Here is a 20251-nt window from a genome sequence, read left to right as displayed (position 1 = left end):
ATTTGGAATGGTTACTAATATATTTCTATTTTCCATTGAAAGAAGAAGATCAATACATTAATTACACTTGGCCCTGCCGAAGTCTGGTTGAATGTGGCATGCTAAGCATATACCAGTAAACAACCTGGGCTATTCAAGTCGGGGCAGGTTATGCAACCCTGAAACATACCTGGGGCCTTTCTGCCTTGGGGTTTTCTTGGGCAATGCAGGCTCTGTCACCCACGCCCATTGACACCCCGACCCTGAACTCTCTAGGGACCCACTGGAGACGTGTTATTGGTCCTAAAGGAGAAGCCAGTGGTCTCCCCTGCGCAGGTGACTGCAAGGGGAGAGGGCCAGCTCGTCAATGTTCCCGAATCCTGCGTTACTGCTGAGAACTTTCTGAGTGACTCCGACTCTGATCGAAGTTTCTGAACACTTAAAGCACGTGGGAGTCTCTTTTGATGTGTAACTTTTGCTTGTCCTGAGGTCGAGCGTAAATTACTTTTACGAAGCAGTAGAACCTTCCATCCCGCTTCGTTTCCTCCGCATGGAATCATTTTGATTCACAGGGCACTTTCCCTATTTTTAAAGCCCGGCTTCGGGCCTGACGTCACGGTGCCTGACCTGCGAGCATCTCCCGCGGCGCCAGAGCCTCTTCATTTGCACCCTCCTCCGCACTCTCCCCCTCACTCCCGGTGACTCACTCTGCCGTCACCTTCGTTCCGCGCCCACACGGACGCGGGGCCCTGCTCCGGCCGGCACAGAGCCCCGGGCCGGCTCCGCCTCCAGAGGGGTCAGGAGCTGCCGGGGCACTTCGAGAAGGCGGCCCGGGGAGGGGCGGGCAGCAGAGAGCGGCCGGCGGCCCCGCAGATGCCTCGCCCCCCGCCCCCGGGGAAGAGCCTGCGACGCGGCGGGAGGCGTCCGTGTGCGGGGAGGGGGATGCGGCCACGAGCCCGCGTGTGGAAGGGCCGCAGGGGAAGGACGCGGGCGGAGAAAGGGAGCGGCCCGGGCTCCCGTCCCCGTCCCGAACTGGGGGGAGCATTTGAAAGGCATACTTCCAGTCGGATTTTTCTCTGTGGCTCTGTTTATCCTGCTGGAAAGGAACACCGAGGTTATGCATCCTATTTCGGTGGTGTCGGATTTGTACTTATGCATATTATATGCAATCATTCTAAAGTGATTTTCCTCCATTTGGGCCTTTTAGTGCAAAAGGAAAGTCTGCTCCCATTGTTTGCCTCGGAAAATCTGTCAGCTTCTGAACGTCATCGAAAAACGGGCTTTGACTCTCCGCTGATTTTCACATTCTAACATTTTATCTTCTCATTAGTGACACAGCGATATCTTTGTGCAAAATAATACCGTCCCTTAGTTTTCTGTCCACCCCCACAGTATACACAAAAACTGTTTTCCCCTTTTAAAATCGGCCGCTTTTAATGTTCTGTAAACGACCTGGTTGGAGGTTAAGCAAGTGTATACGTATGTAAAAAAATATGTACATAAAAATACTTAAGGGTTCCCGGTGTGGCTCAGCGGATTAAGAACCCAACAGAGTGTCCATGAGGCTATGGGTTTGATCCCTGGCCTTGCTCAGGGGGTTAAAGATCTGGCATTGCCATAGGCCGTGGTAGGATGCAGGTGCTTCTTGGATCCTCTGTGGCCTAAGCCAGCAGTTGCAGCTCCAGTCTTACTCCCAGCCGGGCAATTTCCATATGCCTTAGGTGCAGCCATAAAAAGAACAAACAAACAAACAAAAAACGCTTAAATGCACTCTACTCTGTTGTCATACTTCAAAAACAAATAAAATCACCTATTTTTCTCTCTTCACGGCAGCCATTTTCTTTCTTGTTATTGTGCTGCTAAGATACTATTTTCATCTAATTAATGGAATTTAAAAAATTCACCGCAAATCTCCCTACTGTGATAACACTGTCTTTCAGTATCTGCTCTCGCTTTGGCCCTGTAGCTGTGACTGGGAAATGGCTGCCATTTTGTATTCTGCTTTTGTTCCCCTGTGATATTGTACCAGCTACTTTCCGGTCTTTCGTGATCCTCATAATTTTCCATTTTAATGGCTTCAAAGTCTTCTGCTAAGTGATTACGGCACCGCTTGCTTATCCACTCCTCTTGTATTGGACATTGAGGTGACTTCAGCTTATTCATTAAAATAAATTACCCTCCTGTAAACGTTTATGCATGCATGCATGCATCCACCCAACGGATGGAATATTAATCTAAGCCCCTGTGCTATGCAGAGGGCACAAAAAATAAATGCAAATGTGCGGTCTCTCCTGAGGACCAGTGAGCGTGGTCTGCACGGCGCCATTGGACGGCTCCTTAATCATAGAGAGCTCACGTCTGTTGAGGCCTGCAGCATGATGGCCATAGACAGGCCCATCCCTGGACGCAGCTGCAGCTGGACACGGAATGGCCAGTGGGGCTTGCCCGCTTCACCCAGTGTGGCCAGCACTGGTCAGCACCCTGTAACTACTCAAGCATCATCTGATTTCACTGTCCCAACAAGCTTGTGAGACAGGCATTATCCCCAAGTTGCAGATAAGGAAACTAAGGCTCATGGACAAGGGTACAAAGTGTCACGGAAACACAGGGGCTTTTCCGTTGGCGTGCACAGTTGCATCTAACCCTTACCCAAACCCTCTGATGTACAAATGATAATCCCAACTTTGCCGATGGGGAAACTGAGGGTCAGAGAGGAATTAGACAGCTTTCCCAGGATCACTCAGGTTGGAAGTATTAGAACCAGTATTAAATCTAGACTCTCCAGATCCAAATTCCATATTCTCTTCGTATATTATGCTTTTTCTCAGGTGTGGGATTATGGAATAAAAAGGCAGAAACGTTTCTTAATTCTATTTTCAACATCGCCACTGTTCTTTTCATTTCTGTTATTACAAAATTATTACCTGTAACACACACAGTTATCAGTGTAACTACAGCTATGGTAGCTGTAGGTGTGTCTTTTAAAACCGTTTTTGCCCATGTAAACTCTTTGAGTGGTAGCTCTTGCCCGTTATTTAGCCTTTCTTTCATTCGCATGCAGCCCAGCACTTTTGCCTGTTAGGTTACTCTCTGTGTTTGCGTACACTGTCTAATTATTACCTTCGTCTCTTGCTTCATTGGACTCTTCATTTTACTGGTGTATACTGAAGTGGCATCTGTAGATATTAACCATTTGTGGTGTTTGATTCCCACATTTTTTCCCCAAATAGTTGTTTGTTGTTGTTGTCATTGTTGTTGATTTTCACTTTATAAGAGTGGTCCCCAGTCTTCATTGCCAAAGGCTTGGTTTCCTCTATTGCTTTATTCCTTAGAACGTTGTGTCACTCTTCCGACTATCTGCTGAGCATCAAATATATTTAATGTGCTGATTCATCTGGAGTTCAATATAGTATAGAACATGGATCTAAAGTGTATTTCCCAATTTCCTAATTTAAGCCAGGGCTGAGTTAAGTTCGCACCTACCTGCACTGCAGCACCTGGTGGGATGGCCAACATCTCTTCTCATACCTGTTCCATACTGTTGTTAATATTTTGAACATCACCTGGATTATTACCCAGTACCATATATTAAATTATTCATTCTTTTATCACTTTTTTGTGACATTTCTCATGTTGTTACATTTTACATATCAATGGATTTTTTTTTTCTGTTCTTATGATTTATTTTTCTACACCATTTGGGTATCCTGTTAATCATTGTAGATTTATAACATAATTTTGCATCTGGCATGGGAGAATCAAACACTGTGGTATCTGGAGCTTAAACAATTTTGGAGCAGGGGCTCATAAAGAAAATATATTTGTGGGTGTTCCCTTTGTGGCACAGCAGAAATGAATCTGAATCTGACTAGTATCCATGAGGATGCAGGTTCGATCCCCAGCCTTGCTCAGTGAATTGAGGATCCAACGTTGCCATGAGCTGCGTGTAGGTTGCAGATGTGGCTCAGATCAGGTGTTGCTGTGGGTGTGGTGTAGGCTGGCAGCTACAGCTCTGATTCCACCCCTAGCTTGGGAACTTCCATATGCCGCAGGTATGGCCCTGAAAAAAAGAAAAGAAAAAAAATATATTTTGGAGTTCCCATCGTGGCGCAGTGGTTAATGAATCCAACTAGGAACCATGAGGTTGTGGGTTCGATCCTTGGCCTTGCCATGAGCTGTGGTGTAGGTTGCAGATGCGGCTCGGATCCTGCATTGCTGTGGCTCTGGCATAGGCCAGCAGCTAGAGCTCCGATTGGAACCCTAGCCTGGGAACCTCCATATGCTGCAGGAGCAGCTCAAGAAATGCCAAAAAAGACCAAAAAAAAAAAAAAAAAGAAAAAGAAAAATATATTTACTTTTTATGAAAGTAATAAAAGCAAATGACCATGAGACCACATTGCTAGAACACCTCCCGGGACACTGGGAAGGTCTGCACAGAGGAGGCGTAGGAGCTTAGGCTTCATTAGCCTCATGGTAAATCCACCTCTACCATCTGGGCTATGCTTCACTTATTGAAATTATTTATATTTTCTTATGGGCATTTTTTTCCTAATAAATTTTGTAATTATTCAGTTGTTTTCATTTGTTCTATTTAACATCTCCTAGGGATTTTAATTAGACTTGCAAAGAATTAGTCTTAATAAATGAATTTCTTTTCAAGAACACATTGCTCTAAATTCCATCATTTCCCTTTGGACCTAGTAAATTTTTCATTGTTTCCATACATCTATCACTTGTCAAGTTTATTCCTAAGTAATCAACATAATTAATTTTCTTGTTATAATTTATTTCTTATAGTTAAAGAGATGTTAATACTGGTACATAAGAATATTATTGATTTTACACATTTCTTCTATTTCTGGCACATTTTTGCAGGTTTATTTATACTTCCCATCACCTGAAATTGAATATTTTGTCTCTGTGGGTCCAAACTGTATTCTTCTCGTGTCTTAATTTTGGCTTCTAACTTACTGAAGCAAATACAACAATATTAAACTAGGCCAGCACCTTAATTTCATTCTGCTTTTAAAGAAATGTCTTTAAGATTGTCCATTGGTATAATTTTGTTACAATGTTATAATGTGTTGTTCTTTTAATAAAAATGTAGTTGGAATGTGTGTTGATTTTTTTAAATTACTTTTTAGCATCTGTGGAAATGACCATATGTGAACACTCATTTAACTCATTGATGTCCTAGAAGACTTTGCAATTGAACCATCCTTGAATTCCAGGGGTACATTTTACTTTCTGAGTAGGGCCCTTTTGAAGGGTTTTATTTACGATTTCTCCATCTGTAGTTAGAACATTGACTTTTTTTTTTTTCTTTTTTTTTGGAGTGCTTATATTATTCAGTACTGTATTAAGTGTTTCTAGTCAGGAACACTCTTTGTAACTTAGTATCATCTATTTCTTAATATACTTTTTAAAAGTATTTTAAAAGGCTCGTATTCAGAGCTTTTTTCTTGGAATCATAATAGTTCCTTGATGACTTTCTAATTTTTTTCTTCTCTTATCAATCTGTAGATATTATCTTTGTCTTGCACCAACTTAAAATTTTCTTATTTTGTATGACACACCATTGAGAATTACAAATACAGTAACGTATTTATAGGTATTTATTATAGTTTTTATTTCAATAGTGTTTCTGTTTCCTTTCTGATTTCTACTTTTAACTACTTTTTGTTTTTCTTGATTAGACTTATCAGAAGTTTTTTTCTATATTGTTAAAGTTTCAGGGAATCATCTCTTGCTTTTGTTGACTTTATTTTTTGCTTCTTTGCTTTCCAGTTTATGACTTTATCTTTTATTTCTTTCATTGTGTTTTTCTTCTCTGAGATATTAGGTTGAATGAATAAATTATACTTTCTCTTTTTTAATTTTAGCAATAAAACATTTATAACTCTTATTAATGTTTTCTCTAAGCACTGATTTTAGTATATAGGACAGTGTTGTTATTTTCTAAGTTGTCTTTTATTAAGTTCTTGATTTTCCCATTGTCCCCACTGCTGTTTAGGAGATTAGTTTCAAAATATCAGAGTAACTTGCAATTTTGTTTCTTTATTCTTAGGGATTCTAATTTTAAGTCTTAGTTGTATTTTGGTTAGACTATAGCCTATAACACCTCTGACGAAGTTTATTCATTTAATTTTATGTAAACTAGCAACAGATAAGATTGATAAGTGTTTTTTGAGTAATTCTAAAAAAATCAGATCTCATTTATAGGCTACAGAATTTTGCCTACTTGCTATGGTTTTGACTATAAAGAATTTAATTCTCCCCTAAATTGAATTTTTGTTTGTTTCTACATGAAATTCTTATATTTTTTGCTTTGTGTGTTTTGTTGCCATGTTATTTGGTGCATATGACTTCACAGTTATTATATCTTGCATAAGTACTACATTTATTTCATTTAATATGTTTTATCTTGAATTATTTGAACTTATTTCAACCTTTGCTTTCCTGAATTTATTATCATCGCTAGTTTCTTTGTAGAAACTTTTAATCTTAGGTTGTCTGTATGACTTTTTATAAGTATGTTATTCATGAGCAGCACAATGCTGAAATATTTTTTAGAACCCCTTTTGAGAATCTTTGCCTTTTACTGATGTTTTTATTTTTACTTTAGTCTCATTCTTTTTCCTTCTACAAAGTTTTAAAACTTTTGATTGAATTGGATTCGCCTGAGTGATCATTTTCATAGCTGACAGTTTCTTTTCTTTTAAGCCACTTTGTAAACACTTAGAGAAATTGATGGGGAGAAGATTTCCAAAGAGCACAGCATTGTCTCATGAAATGTAGGCATGTTCAACTTTCCAAACTGCCCACCTCCACAAATAGTTCTCTTTTCCTATTCAGGCTATGCTTTCTTGAATTCTGTAATTGTTCATTTGTCTTCCATCAAGTGCTGATTCCAGTTTCTTATGTTTTGATCCCAAGACTTAACTATTCTGGTTTAATAATCTTAGCTATAGTCTTCAAATTTTAAATATGCCATCCAGGTTCCTTTTTGTGCCAAAAATATAATATACAAACCTCACTATACTTTCTTCTCAATTCTTCTACACAACTCCACAGTTTCCTTTTTTCTGAAATTTAAGTAAATCATATATATCATTTTATTAATTCTGTTTCATGAAGAACGTTGAGAAGGTAATGTTTCAAAAGCCAATTCCTTCTTTTTAATGAACACTTTATGTAATATTCTTTCTCTAAAGGTCACTATTATTCTTGTTCCAATTATAGGATTAGTGTTCACATGGACTATTAAAATATCACCTTCATTTTTTCGTAGTGCTTTCTTACCTATTCTGATGGAAAAATGATAAGCATAGTTTAAACTCTTCTCCTTATAGCACTGGGTTTTTTTGCAAAGTCACATTTGCCTGTTATAACTATAATAAATAGCAGTATCAAATTAACTTTTTAAAACCCAGTTTTGTAACTGGTGGTTTTGAGGCATTATTATCTACTAGTAGTATGTGTGTGGTAGTGAGAAAAATTATGAGGGTAGAGAGTGGGAGAGGGGCACAGAGGAGACAGAGAGTAACCAGGCTAAAGAACCTTAGGATTAATACGTAAGCATTATTCTATATTAATATTAGAATTTCCAGATTTGGTGCACCCCCTACTGACTGAAGTCCAAATAAATTCATTTTAAAATATTGTTCAATGCATGTCATAAAAATGAATCAATAGAGTTTCTTCCTAAGAAACGTTATGAATTTTCTCCCTAAGAAACTTCACCGGAGAAAGAGTAACATCATAGCTCAACAACACAGAACTTAAAGTAGTCATGCATCATTTGAAAGAAATCTGCTTATTTATTAACCAACAAACGTTTACTAAGCACCTAATAGGAATCTGGGGGGCGATAAAGATGACCTACACAGACTCCCTACCTCTTGAATCTCGAGGGCAGCAGATGACTCCACTGGAGCTTCTGAGCCTCACCTCTTCCTACTCCCGCTAACCGCCCCACATCAGCCATGACAAGGCGCGTGACAGTCCCCAAGCCGGCCATGCAGGGAGCTTTCTCAGACCCTAAAACCGCCACGCTCTTCCGTTCCCCCTAGAATCCCCTCCTGCCTCTTCTCTCCCCTTGAAAGACTTCTGTTCCTTCCTGACCCAACCCGGGAATAATTTTTTGAACATTTGAAATTTTCCAGTTTCACGTTATTGCAAATAATTCTGTGATCTAGATCTTTGTCTAATTTCAGATTATTTCATTACAGTAGATTCCTGCACTAGGAATCTCTCTCTCACACACACACCACACACACACACACACACACACACACACACACACACACACACACACACACGGGTGGGGGTGGGGCACCCATAGAGAGTGTTTAAGGCTCTGAAGAGATGTGGCCAAATTGCTCTCCAGAAAGATAGTACCAATTTAAACTTTCAACAGAAATGTATAAAAGTGCCTATTTTACTTCACACTCACGAATTCTGACTAAGAGCTACAGTTTAATCATTGCTAATTTAGTAGGTCAAAAAATTGTATATTGTTTTAATTTCTATTTCTTGGTTCACCAGTATGATTGAGCATTTTTTCATATCTATAACCGTTTTCACTTTGTCCACCAATTGTCTGTCCGTGGCATTTTTATTTTCTAAAAGATTTTCATGGACTTTAATAGTTTATATGAGGGTTTTTTTTTTTTTTTTTTTTTTGTTACGCTTTTTTAGGGCCACACCCACGTGGCATATGGAGGGTCCCAGGTTAGGGGTTGAATCAGAGCTGTAGCCACTGGCCTACCCCACAGCAACGCCAGCTCCTTAACCCACTGAGCGAGGCCACGGATCAAACCTGCCACCACATAGTTCCTAGTCAGATTCGTTTCCACCGCACCATGAAGGGAACTCCTATATGAGTTTTTTATGGATGGATGGATGTATTACATACGTATTATGATGTGGCACAGCGGGTTAAGGATCCGGCACTGCTCTGCAGCTGTGGCATAGGTCGCATCTGTGGCTCAGATTCAATCCCTAGCCTGGGAACTTCCAGAAAGAAAGCAAGAAAGAAAGGGGGGGGTGGGGGGGAGAGGAAGGAAGGAAGTTAACACTTAACCCACCGTATTTGTGGTAAATATTTTCATGTGGTATTTTCCCTTTAAGTTTGTTTTTTGATGGTTTTATTTTTGTGAGCCAGTCCTATTAGTGCAGTTGGATAATTAGATTTTTAATATTTATCTCTTTAGTTAATCTAGAATTGATTTAGATGTATAGCCTGAGATTATATAACTTACTGTTTTTTCCAGATACTAAATGGACGGTCCCAGCACCATTTTATTGACTAATCTATTTTTTCCCCAAGATTTGAAGTGCTGATTTAAATCAAATGCTAAAATGTCATACATACTAAGGTTAATTTTAGGCTATCCATTCCTTTTCACTAATTTCTGCCCAGCTGCACACTATTTTGGCTACTGTAAGTAGATAGTATATTGCAATACCTGGTACATCAAATTTTCCTATTTGCCTTTTCAAAACTTCCTTGGCAATTCTTACCTCTTTATTCTTCTAAATGAACATTAGAATCATTCTGTCAGTTTCCAAAAGCATACTGTTGGGGTTTTGACTGGAATTTCATTAAACTAGTTTGGAAAGAAATGACAACATCAAAACATTCAATCTTCCTTCCCAGAAGCATGGAAGCTCTTCCTTTATTCAAGTTTTTGCTTATATTCTAATGAAAAATGTTATGATTCTTTGTATGGGTCCTATACACCTCTTGTTAGGATCTCCTCCTGGGTATTTCATTTGGGGGATTATTTTTAATGGAAATTTTTCATTATTGCATATGGCTGATCATTGCTGGTATGAAAGAAAGCTATGGATTTGTGTATTTTAAAATTAATTTAAAATTAAAAATTTTTATATTAGCTTTTCAAATAAATCACAATTATGCAATGTATAATTTTAATAGATCTACAACCAGTTCTGTGTGCTGATTGATTCTGTTAAAAACATAAACATCCAGGAGTTCCCTTTGTGCCTCAGCAGTAATGAACCTGACTATTGTCCTTGAAGACATGGGTTCAATCCCTGGCCCCCCTCAGTGAGTTAAGGATCTGAGGTTGCTGTGGGCTTTGGTGTAGGTTGCAGACGTGGCTCAAATCTGGCATTGCTGTGGCTCTGGTGTGAGCCAGCAGCTATAGCTCCCATTCAGCCCTAGTCTGGGAACTTCCACATGTCACAGATACAGCCCTAAAATAAATAAATAAATAAATATCCAGAGTTCCCTGGTGGCCCAGCAGGCTGGGGATCTGGCATTGTCGCTGCTGTGGCACAGGTTCCATCCCTAGCCTGGGAACTTCCACATGCCATGGGCATGGCCGGGGGGGGGGGGGGGGCGGGGGGGGGGGAACATGTCAATATCTGACGTGTGCGTGCTGAGCACCAGTTGGCTGATGGAAATAACTAAAGCTATGTGAGGCTTTCGTCTTATTCAGTCGATGCCATTTGAAGACCTGAGAAACCACTGAAATTCCTTCTTACGGCAGGCTTGTTACATGATTTAGTGAACAGACAAGGCAGAAGAGGACAAGGCGTGGGCGTGCCAGCACGGTCTTACTCCACTGCCTTCCAGGAGTCTCTGCCCAGGGTTCCGGTGCTCCTGTTTCCCCATCTGCCAGGTGTCTGAGGTTTTTGGAAGGAAGGTCTATGTGAATTTTAACTTCCATCACGACATAACAGCCTGCAAGAATTCATAAACATTTTCATCTTGTTTAATGTAACACAATCCATAAAAGGGCATGTTTCCTGTTAGAGCTGATGCTTTGCTTTGCCATCCTAACCCTTAAGAAAGTGCCTTACTCTCCTCTCTCCTCCAGTGGTTATAGTACATGCATTTGTCCAGTGTTTCTTTGTTGAAAAATGGAAGTGCACAGGGCCGGAGATTTTGATACATTTTGACGCTAAGCAAACTTGCAGCACAAAAGTAAAGCAATATGCAGGGCTGGCTGATTATTTTCTAATCAATCATTCAGGCACTTTTTCTAATAGGGCTTCGCACTAATTTCCTCAGGCCATCTGGCTCAGCATTTTTTTTAACCAACCTTAAGGCCCAAGCAAACAGCTGTTGTCTTCAGCGAAGGCAATTTGGGCTATGGGCACTTTCTTTGCTCCAGGCCTGCCCTGAGCCACCAGCCAGAGTCCTGGCCCCATCCCTGCTTCTCTCTGCCCTGGCCTCCAAGATCAGTCTCCCTAGGCTGACCCGTAGAGCTGTTGGGGGCACCACTCAGACTCAGGCACCTGCCAGTTCTCTCCCAGTTTCCTTGGGTTCTTTCTGGCTTCGAGACCTTCATGTTGTGCCTTGCAAGTTCCCAATTCTGGTAATTATCCAGCTTCATAAATCTGTCCACACCGTTACTGACCCCCATCGACACCTGAAGCACAGTGTGGTCTAAGGCTCGCTTGGCCTGCTTTCCATTCGTTCTTGTATGCACTCAACAAACGCTCATTGGGCAGCTCCTATGTGCCTGGCACTGTGCTAGGTCACGGGTAGGCACTTGGGGCACAGCTGTGACCGAGACAGACCACCTCTCTGGACCGTTCCCTCTGTCCAGGTGGGGCACTCAGAACAGAAGATGAAAAGCCTGGTTTCTCACAGGCCTCCCCACTCCTCCAGCCTAAGTGCCGGGGTTTAGGTCTGCTTCGTGGTCTAGAGTGGTCTGAGTTTATACTTCATGGAAAAATCTCTTGGCAAGTCCCCCGCATTGCGTCGGAGCACTCAGAGGTGAATGGAGCTGTTTTCTCAGCCAAGAAGCTCGCACGAAGATAGAAAGGACGGGAGCTCCCGTCGTGGCTCAGCGGTAACGAACCCAACTGGTACCCGTGAGGACACGGTTTTGATCCCTGGCCTCGTCCAGTGGGTTAAGGATCCAGCGTTGCCATGAGCTATAGGGTAGGTCGCAGATGCAGCTCGGATCCCCCGTGGCTGTGGCAGTGGTGTAGCTGGCAGCTGCAGCTCTGATTCGACCCCTAGCCTGGGAACTTCCTACGCCATGGGTGCAGGCCTAAAACGCAAAAAAAAATAAAAAAATAAGGACACGGTTACGTCTTGTTTTGTCTTGTTTGGGAAAGGGCCCAAGACCACACACTGGGAATGGAAGCTGACGTCTCTGTGTCACCTTTTGGCACATGTTTTCCAGCCTGACGGTCAAGTCATCAGGCTGAGCCCACACATTACCAACGAGGCTGGCCACCCAGTGTTCTGGTTTCCGTCTTGGATGCCAGTAATCCAGTGGAGTTTTTCTTTCATGAACTGATTGAATCACCTAGTTTAGGCATCATGGCCACATGAAAAGCAGCAGACTCCCAGGGAAGGGCTACCTGCCAGAGCCGCAGTCACCTGTTGTCAGTGTTCTTGAGTCCCTGGGCTTTGGAAACGAACCCGCAAATACTTCTCGTGGATCCACACTCAAGAACCTTCTACCCACAGCCTGTGAAGCTCCCCTGTGTGCTCCCCAGGATCAAGCCATCCTTCTGTGCTGTGGACAGAGACGATGAAATCACGCATCTTTTTAAAAATGATCCAGGTCTGTCACTACAAGACGTTTATGGCAAAACACTGACTTTCCTTCCACTCTTCCAACCTTTTGTGCTCGTTTTTAAGGCAATCTCTCGACTGTACATACAGTGTCCCCCTTCTGCAGAAGGGACCTCTTAAGAAGACATAATAAAGCAAACAGCTGACTCTACCCCAAATTCTGTGCAGAGAATGCAGCAAGTATTTCCTGGACTTTCACTCACGTTCAGAACATTGTAACATGCCCCCTTCTTGCGGAATGAGTGAGGGTAACCGGGCACATCAGACTCTGACTTCAAACATCCTAGCTCTGCTGTGGCCTGGCCACCTACAACCTGCCAGACGAGGCAAGTACACGATACAAGTTTTGCGTGGCTGTGTCGCGCCCCCTGCCCTGCTCTGGTACCCACACCATCTAGTGACGACAGAATAAGGCTGGGAAGTGAAGGCACCTGTGACAGCAGAGGCACAGCCACGTCTTTGCCTGCATTTTTTGGCTGTAAAGTAGGAATAACAGTCCCTTCCTCCTTTGTTTACAAATGTCACTCTGGACAATGAGAGGACGGTCTGATGTGCTCTGAGGGGGGCCGTGGAGAAGACAAGACATTGCTTAACCCCAGAATACCACCCGGGCATTATTTATTATTGAATTATTTGTTATTGAATGGGTTGGACCGCAGGAGGTTGAAAGAGGTGTGGGTTTGATCCTTTGAAGCCACAGTCAGCAGAAGTGCTTTCAGAAAGTGGATGGAGGCTGTAATTGTTCCCTCCCTCTGCATTCCCGCGGTCGGCCCCTGAGATGTTATATCCGAAAGGTCATCTAGACAAAGGCTGCGCACAAAGGACTGTCTGACTCCGTCTGAGGCCAGTGTGCGGCTGCATTTGTAATTCCCTCCTTCCAAGGTGCCCTGTGGGTCAGGCCCTTGGGAGGGGGCCCCATGCAGGGCCTGGCCTGCTGCTGGATCGGCCCATCCGCCTCCAGCGAATTGGAGAAGATGGCCAACCTCCACAGACAGCGAAGAGCCAGGCTCCGTGGGTCCTCTGTGTAAACCGAGTTCCACCTCTCACGAAGAGGGTGGGTCTCAGCCCCTCCGTCCACGGCACAGACCCCAGCCATGCTGGCCTTGGTCTTCCCGTGGAGGCCGGGCCTAGGCTGGATGACTTCGAATGAGAAATGTCCATGGAGGGCGTTCCCATCGTGGCTCAGCAGAAACGAACTTGGCTAGCATCCATGAGGACACAGGTTCGACCCCTGGCCTCCCTCACTGGGCTAAGGGTCTGGCATTGCCGTGAGCTCTGGTATAGGTCACAGACACGGCTCCAATCCAGCATTGCTGTGGCTGTGGGGTGTTGGTCAGCAGCTACAGGTCTGATTCGCCCCCTAGCCTGGGAACCTCCATATGCCACAGGTATGGCCCTAAAAAAAAAGCAAAAAAAAAAACAAAAAACAAACCAAAAAAAATGTCCTTTACAAGACAAAAGAAAAAAGGACAATGCCGGTGAAGGCTGCCCTGAGCTTTCTCTGGTCTTCAGATGCTTGGTGGTTGGCCAGGTGCCTCCCTCCACCTTTTCACCTCCTAACAGGGTTGCAGGGGCCAAACAAAGTGCTCTAAATGGCACGGAGGAAAGGACTGCTGGGACGGTTCATCTCAGTGACGCAGGCAGCGATGACCTCAGCATCCCGGGCAGGAGCCCCGGCCAGGTCTGAGCCCCTCGTGTGAGGGAGGGTCCCCACAGTAGACACTCAGCCAGGATGGCAGTGACGCTCCCTTCAACGTGGACCGGTTATGGGAGGACGGCGCGTAAGACAAACGGATCTGGCCTTAAGAAATTATCCTTGATTTCTCAGGATGCGGAACGACTGGAAAAGTCAGAGTCCTCCCCGGGGAAGGGATTCATGTCTCAGGATGGGAACTGACGGGTGACTTGGTTAGATGCTTTGGCGAACAGCGAGCAGGGCGGGGAATCATGTAGATAGGAAGCTCTGGGCCATTACCCCAAGCCTTCCATCCCTAATGGGAACAAATTGAATCTGACTCAAGATACTTGTTGAATCAGAAGTAATGTGAGACTCCTGAGATGGGGACGCCCCCCTTTGTAGAGACAAGAGAGTGGGCCCAGGCAGGGCCCTGCAGGGCTCTGAGCCCCTCCTGCTTTCTGGTCTCCTTGCAGGCCACAGAAATTCCTTGGGGAGGCCAGGCCACAGGAGGCTGCAGTCTGGAGCTTGGCATGCAGGTCACTTCTCTCTGGCTCATCCCATGGCCACACAGATCCTGGCCCTCCATTTACAAAAGGGCCTTTACAAAGGCGAGTGGTAAAAATGCCCCCAGCACACCCTCCCCTCCTTCCACCTCTGTCCTTGCCGTTTCTCACCCTAAGCTGTACTTATTTGTGCATCTTCCTCCCAGGTGGTCTCCCTGGGTAGTCCCAGCACTTGGAGTTTAAGAAAGCCCCCACTGCCACTCCCTGGGGGCCCTGGCGAATTAAGGATCCAGTATTATTACTGCTGTGACTTGGGTCGCTGGTGTGGTGTGAGTTCCATCCTTGGCAAGAAAGAAGGGAAAAAGGAAGGAAGGAAGGAGGGAGGGAAGCCTTCATTTTCGTGTAGAGTTGATGCCCAATAAACTCACAGAATCTACTTACGACCAATACCAAAAATTCATAGTAAAATAGCAAAAAAAAAAAAAAAAAAAGTGTAGCTAGAACTTTAGCCTGGCAAATGAAATACAAAATGACAATGGTAAGTTTATATGTACCCACAGGTGCATATACGCATATGCATGTGAGTTAGGAGACACCCCCCCACACACACACACACAATTTTGCAGGTCAAAATTGTAACTCTGACAAATTATTTTACATAGGATGAAACAAGCCCTGGGTTTTGCCGTCATTTTCCCTACCAGCTGGAAAACGCACTACACAATATGTTGGAATTCCGCAGCCCAATCACCGCGATGGACATCTCTGCAGAAACAGTCAAGGCCTTGGTTAGCGTTCCCCGGGCCCGCCCACGCTTAGCGACTCAGGGCCCTGCCTCCTGACAGGCCTTCACCGTGGAAGCCATCTCTTGCCGATTTTCCCTTCTCGGTTGTCAGCGGCCTTCGCTGCACAGGAAGTCATCTCCTGGTGGCTTCCTGTGTGACGGAGGAGGACTCGAGGGTCCCCTGCTCAGCCAGACGAGATCCTGCGTCTTCTCCCGGTTTCCATTTCCCTTTCCAGCCCCTGGTGGTGTATCTCAGCCGCGGACAGCAAACGAGAGGCTAACTGGGAGACACCTGGGCTCAAGAGGTGAGAGGGCCAAGCAGAGAGTCTCCAGCAGGTGCCCAGTTTCTAAGCGTTTGGCTCCGTCGTAAGCATTTTCATGGTTTGATGATTCTCAGCATGGCCGCAATTACAGCAAGGACTCGAAAAAACTGGATCCTCTATCACAGAGGTTGCTATGGACTTAATGTGGTGTCGCCACGAAATTCATGAGATCCTAATGCCCAGTGTGACGCTATTAGAAGGAGGGGCCTTTGGGAGGCCCCCAAATGAATGACGTCAATGCTTCTTTTATAGACGAGGTCCCAGAGCACTCCCCTGTCCCCTTCCACCACCAGGGGATGCAGCCAGAAGTCAGCAACCCAGCCATGTTGCACCCTGATCCTGGGCTTCCAGCCTCCAGAAATGTGAGAAATACATTTCTGTTGTTGACAAGCCACCTGGTCAGCGGCACTTTGTTATAGCAGTCCCGACAGACAAGACAGTCGTCGTCACTTTGTGCCTTGCACCGCAGTGTGGACACACACACTATGACCCAGGAGTCTATATAAAATGCCCACGGCCGAGGGCAGTAACGAAGCCTTGTGCCATGCTGGGGAGGCACTCGGGGGCAGGGAGTGTTTGCAGCCTCAAGATGTGAGCCCTTGACCTAAGTCTCTTTAGGGCAAATAAGGGGAGAGTGCTTTCTGGGCAGAGAACACTGTGTACCAAGTTCAAGGGTGTGGGACATGTGGCCTGTGAAGGGACAGCTAGCAATCCGTGTAGCTCGCTTGGCTCAGGTGAGCTAATGATGGAAGGTGGAAAAAGATGGGGTCCAGACAGAGACCCGTCTGACATAAGTCCGAATTATAGGAGCCTATCAGCCAAAGCCCAGTGTTTCTACACTGTGACACTGCTGACCCTTGGGGTCAGGCACGTTTTTTGATGTGGGGGGGACTGTCCCGCTCCTGTGCACTGCATCCTGGCCTCTGTCTGCCCCGTAGATGCCAGGAGCACCCCGCTCCCCAGCTGTGACCATCAAAAAGGTCTCCAGACACTGTCACATGTCCCCTGGAGGAAATCGCCCCTAATCGTGAACCGCTCGTGTAGTGCAAACTCCATGAGCGGCAGGGGGGCGGGGGGGGGCGTTAAGAACAGGTGATCTGCGGCTACCTGGTGCATGAATGAATGAGAAGAGCGAAGGCCAAAGACCAGAAAGAGGAAAAAGTCTGTCCTCTGAGCCCAGAGGAGCGATGAGATTGCAAGACATTTTGAGGGAAGTTGAAGCAGCTCACAGTAAATTCAGAGACAAAGGTCACGGCCAGGAGGTTCAGAGGAAAAGGCGGCTTTGTGCTTTGAAGGGAATGAATAAGCCCAAAGAGCAGTTAGGAAGCTTGGAAACTGACTGCCCCCCAACCAGAGACACACCCCCTACTGGAGTCTAGGAACAGTGCTGGGGGGCCCACAGGCTCACTGTTTTGCTTTAATAGTAATGTAGTCAGTGAAATTCATGGGGGGAAATATCAAATTTTCTGTTGACAGTAGTACCATAAAGTGTCATTTAAAGTTTGTTTGTAGGGAGTTCCCGTTGTGGCTCAGCAGTAATGAACCCAACTAGTTTCCACGAGGACGCGGGTTCAATCTCTGGCCTTGCTCAGTGGGTTAAGGAACGAGCCTTGCTGTGAGCTGCAGTGTAGGTCACAGACAAGGCTCGAACCTAGCATTGCTGTGGCTGAGTCCATAGGCCGGCAGCTGTGGCTCCAATTCGACCCCTAGCCTGGGAATTTCCATATGCCGAGGGTGCAGCCCTAAAAAGACAATAAATAAATAAATAAAATAAATAAAGTGTATTCATAGGTGTTCCTTGGTGACTCAGCAGGTTAAGGATCCAGCCTTGTCACTGCTGTGGCACAGGTTCAATCCCCAGCCCAGGAACTTCCGCATGCTAGGGGCGTGGCCACAAAAAATGTGTTTGCACAAAAGCTGATGTAAGAAACTTAAGTAATACGGAGCTGATGGTATGAAGATAGGGCAAACTGTGAGGACTGCAATAGAATAACTGAAGCTTGGGACTGGGAGGAGCTGGCGCCCCGCTGAAGTTGGGGCACCTGATGTCCACCTGCCAGGCCTGTCCGCGTGCCCACAGAACGAGGGCCGCCACAGGTGCTGCTGGCCTGCCTCTCCAGTGCCAACGAAGCCCGCCCTTCCACCAACCCTCCTCCGTAGTCTGAGAGGAGACCCGCCCACCAGCCCCGGGAAGGCGCTGCTTCTACGGGCCTGGGGACCTTCTGCTCTGAACACCTAACTGCTGCTCTAAACACCGTCTAGTTATTTTTGGACTTGTTTTGGATTCCGCAGCCAGAAGTGACATTTCTCGCTGGGTAGGAATCCTATCTGTATACTCCGCCCCGCCCCCCTCCGCCGCCCCCAAGCACAGGGAAGGGCGCACTGGTGTGGGGGTTGTGTGTGTCACCCTGTACGTGCCAGGAGAACCAGTCGCCTACTTAATTTCAAGTCCAATTAATGACCTGCTAATAACTTCCCTGTTTCTGTGAGAAGCACAGTCAGTTACTGTTCAGGTATCTAAAACAGTTTAGCCTGTTTATTTAAGACTATTTAAGGCTTAGGTATCTAAAAACCATTCATTTGTTTCCTCTGTGTGTTTCTGAGTCTCCAGGAGATAATGGATATAAAGGTCCCGCTCTCCAAATCCAAGTATAAGGTCATACTACTTCCACACCGGAAAGATACTGCGGCCTGGGAGTTCCCTGCATGACTCAGTGGTGAACCAACCCGACCAGTATCCATCAGAATGCGGGTTTGGTCCCTGGCCCTGCTCAGTGGGTTGCTGTGAGCTGTGGTGTCTGTTGGTCCAAGACACGGCTGGGATCTGTGCGTTGCTGTGCGTAGGCCGGCAGCTACAACTCTAACTGGACTCCTAGCCTGGGAACCTCCATGTGCCGCAGGTGCAGCCCTAAGAAGGCAAAAAAACAAAACAAAACAAAACAAAACAAAAAAACCCTCGGGCCTAGATCTCAGGCTTCCGTGCTCCCATTCCCAGCACTCAAGGTATAGGGAGTTAAGTCGATAGGCTGATGCAGTATGGTGGGGGTAGGTGTCATTCCGTTTTCACAACTTTACAAAACAGAAATCTTGAACTAGGGGGCAGAAAAACGTTCTCTAAAAGAAACAGAATAGAAATCCTGGGTGGCGAACAGCTTCAGGGTGCTCCAGGAATAGCAGGGACAGGCTGTTCCCTGCTGATGGTTCCTGAACCAGTGTTTTTAACAACCAGCAACATTAAATTCGCACCTTAATCACGGCTGAAGCACTCAGCAGCCCTTAAAGCATTAACTCCCCAAGAATTCACTCTAACTACTGTAGGATTTGGGTTTTTTTCAGTCCTAGGTACCACAAATTGCACTTAGCAACTACCTAACCATATTATTTCCTTCCTGTCTAATGTAATTTTTGTTTCTTTTTATAAAGGGCTTCGGCTATTTAAAAAAATTATCCTCCCTCCTAAATTAACCTGGCTTTTATTTGTTTTTAACAATCAAAGGAGCTAAGAACAAGAATGAGGCAATGCTTCTAACTAGCTTCTAAGTAGCCAAATGTAAAAATCTTCCTCCATAGCCATCGTTCAAAACAGCAAATTGTTTTCTTAGGGGGTACCGACCGTTTGTGGATTGTGGTGGGGACCGGGGGAGGGAGGGCTTATCCTGAAAGCTAGGCCGGTTTGTCCACTGATCAAGGCTCATTTGTGGATGAAGCCACGTGCCGTTCCTTCCTGCCCCTCACACCTTAGTCATTCACTCATTTATGCAACAAACATTATGTAGGTGCAGGGGATGGTTGGACAGGTCTGGCAGGGGCCTCAGCCTCAGGAGCTTGCAGTCTAGTGGAAGCCAGACAGATAAAGAAAGTGACTCCATTAGTTCGTTCACTCTGCAAATAATTATTATTGCCTTTTTCAACAAATAGCCATTGAGCCCTTCCTGAGCATCATCTTTGACCACCACAGGCAAGATCCTTGTCCTCAAGGGCTTACATTTGAGTGGAAGTTAAACAAGGTGATCTCAGGGAGTGAGAAGTGCTAAGAAAAATGCAACAGGATGTTGTGACGGAGGCACTAAAGGCTGGGGGCGCTGCCGAGGAAGGGGACACGGAGCTGAGACCCATCCCCTAAACCCAGCGCCAGGGAGCTTTCCATCTGCACTGCTGAGCAACTGCTGAGCACTCGTGCTTCCTAACCACACCTCTGCCGGGCGCTAACCGCCGAGGGGCAACATCTGTGGGAGGATGGGTGGAAGGAGCAGAGGGCTGACCGCCTGGATGGTGGTTTGACTGGTTAGCTGATGAACTGGTTGACTCTGGTCCCTCCACTGCCTGGGTTGAGACAGGAGGTAGGAGGAATTTTCTAATGGGGCCCCGTGGACATCTGCTCAAAGGAACACCGAACACCGCAGGGGCTGTCAGAGT

General features: G+C 45.4%; 1 long non-coding RNA gene across 2 annotated transcripts in view; it reads left to right on the top strand.

The window, feature by feature from the left end:
• Window positions 1-17614, top strand: part of LOC102161087 (uncharacterized) — a 45352-nt gene extending 27738 nt beyond the window's left edge. For both annotated transcript variants that reach the window (XR_002340033.2, XR_014831959.1), the window contains one exon: window positions 15391-17614. This is a non-coding gene — a long non-coding RNA (uncharacterized LOC102161087). The remainder of the gene's footprint in view (window positions 1-15390) is intronic.
• The last annotated feature ends 2637 nt before the right edge of the window (window positions 17615-20251 follow it).

This window comes from Sus scrofa, chromosome 17 (genome assembly GCF_054392235.1).
Source record: "Sus scrofa isolate SSC_HxYL_T2T_F1_AM1 chromosome 17, Sscrofa_HxYL_maternal_Yorkshire_Landrace_v2.0, whole genome shotgun sequence".
NCBI lineage: Eukaryota > Metazoa > Chordata > Mammalia > Artiodactyla > Suidae > Sus > Sus scrofa.
This window is presented reverse-complemented; position numbering and strand designations above follow the sequence as displayed.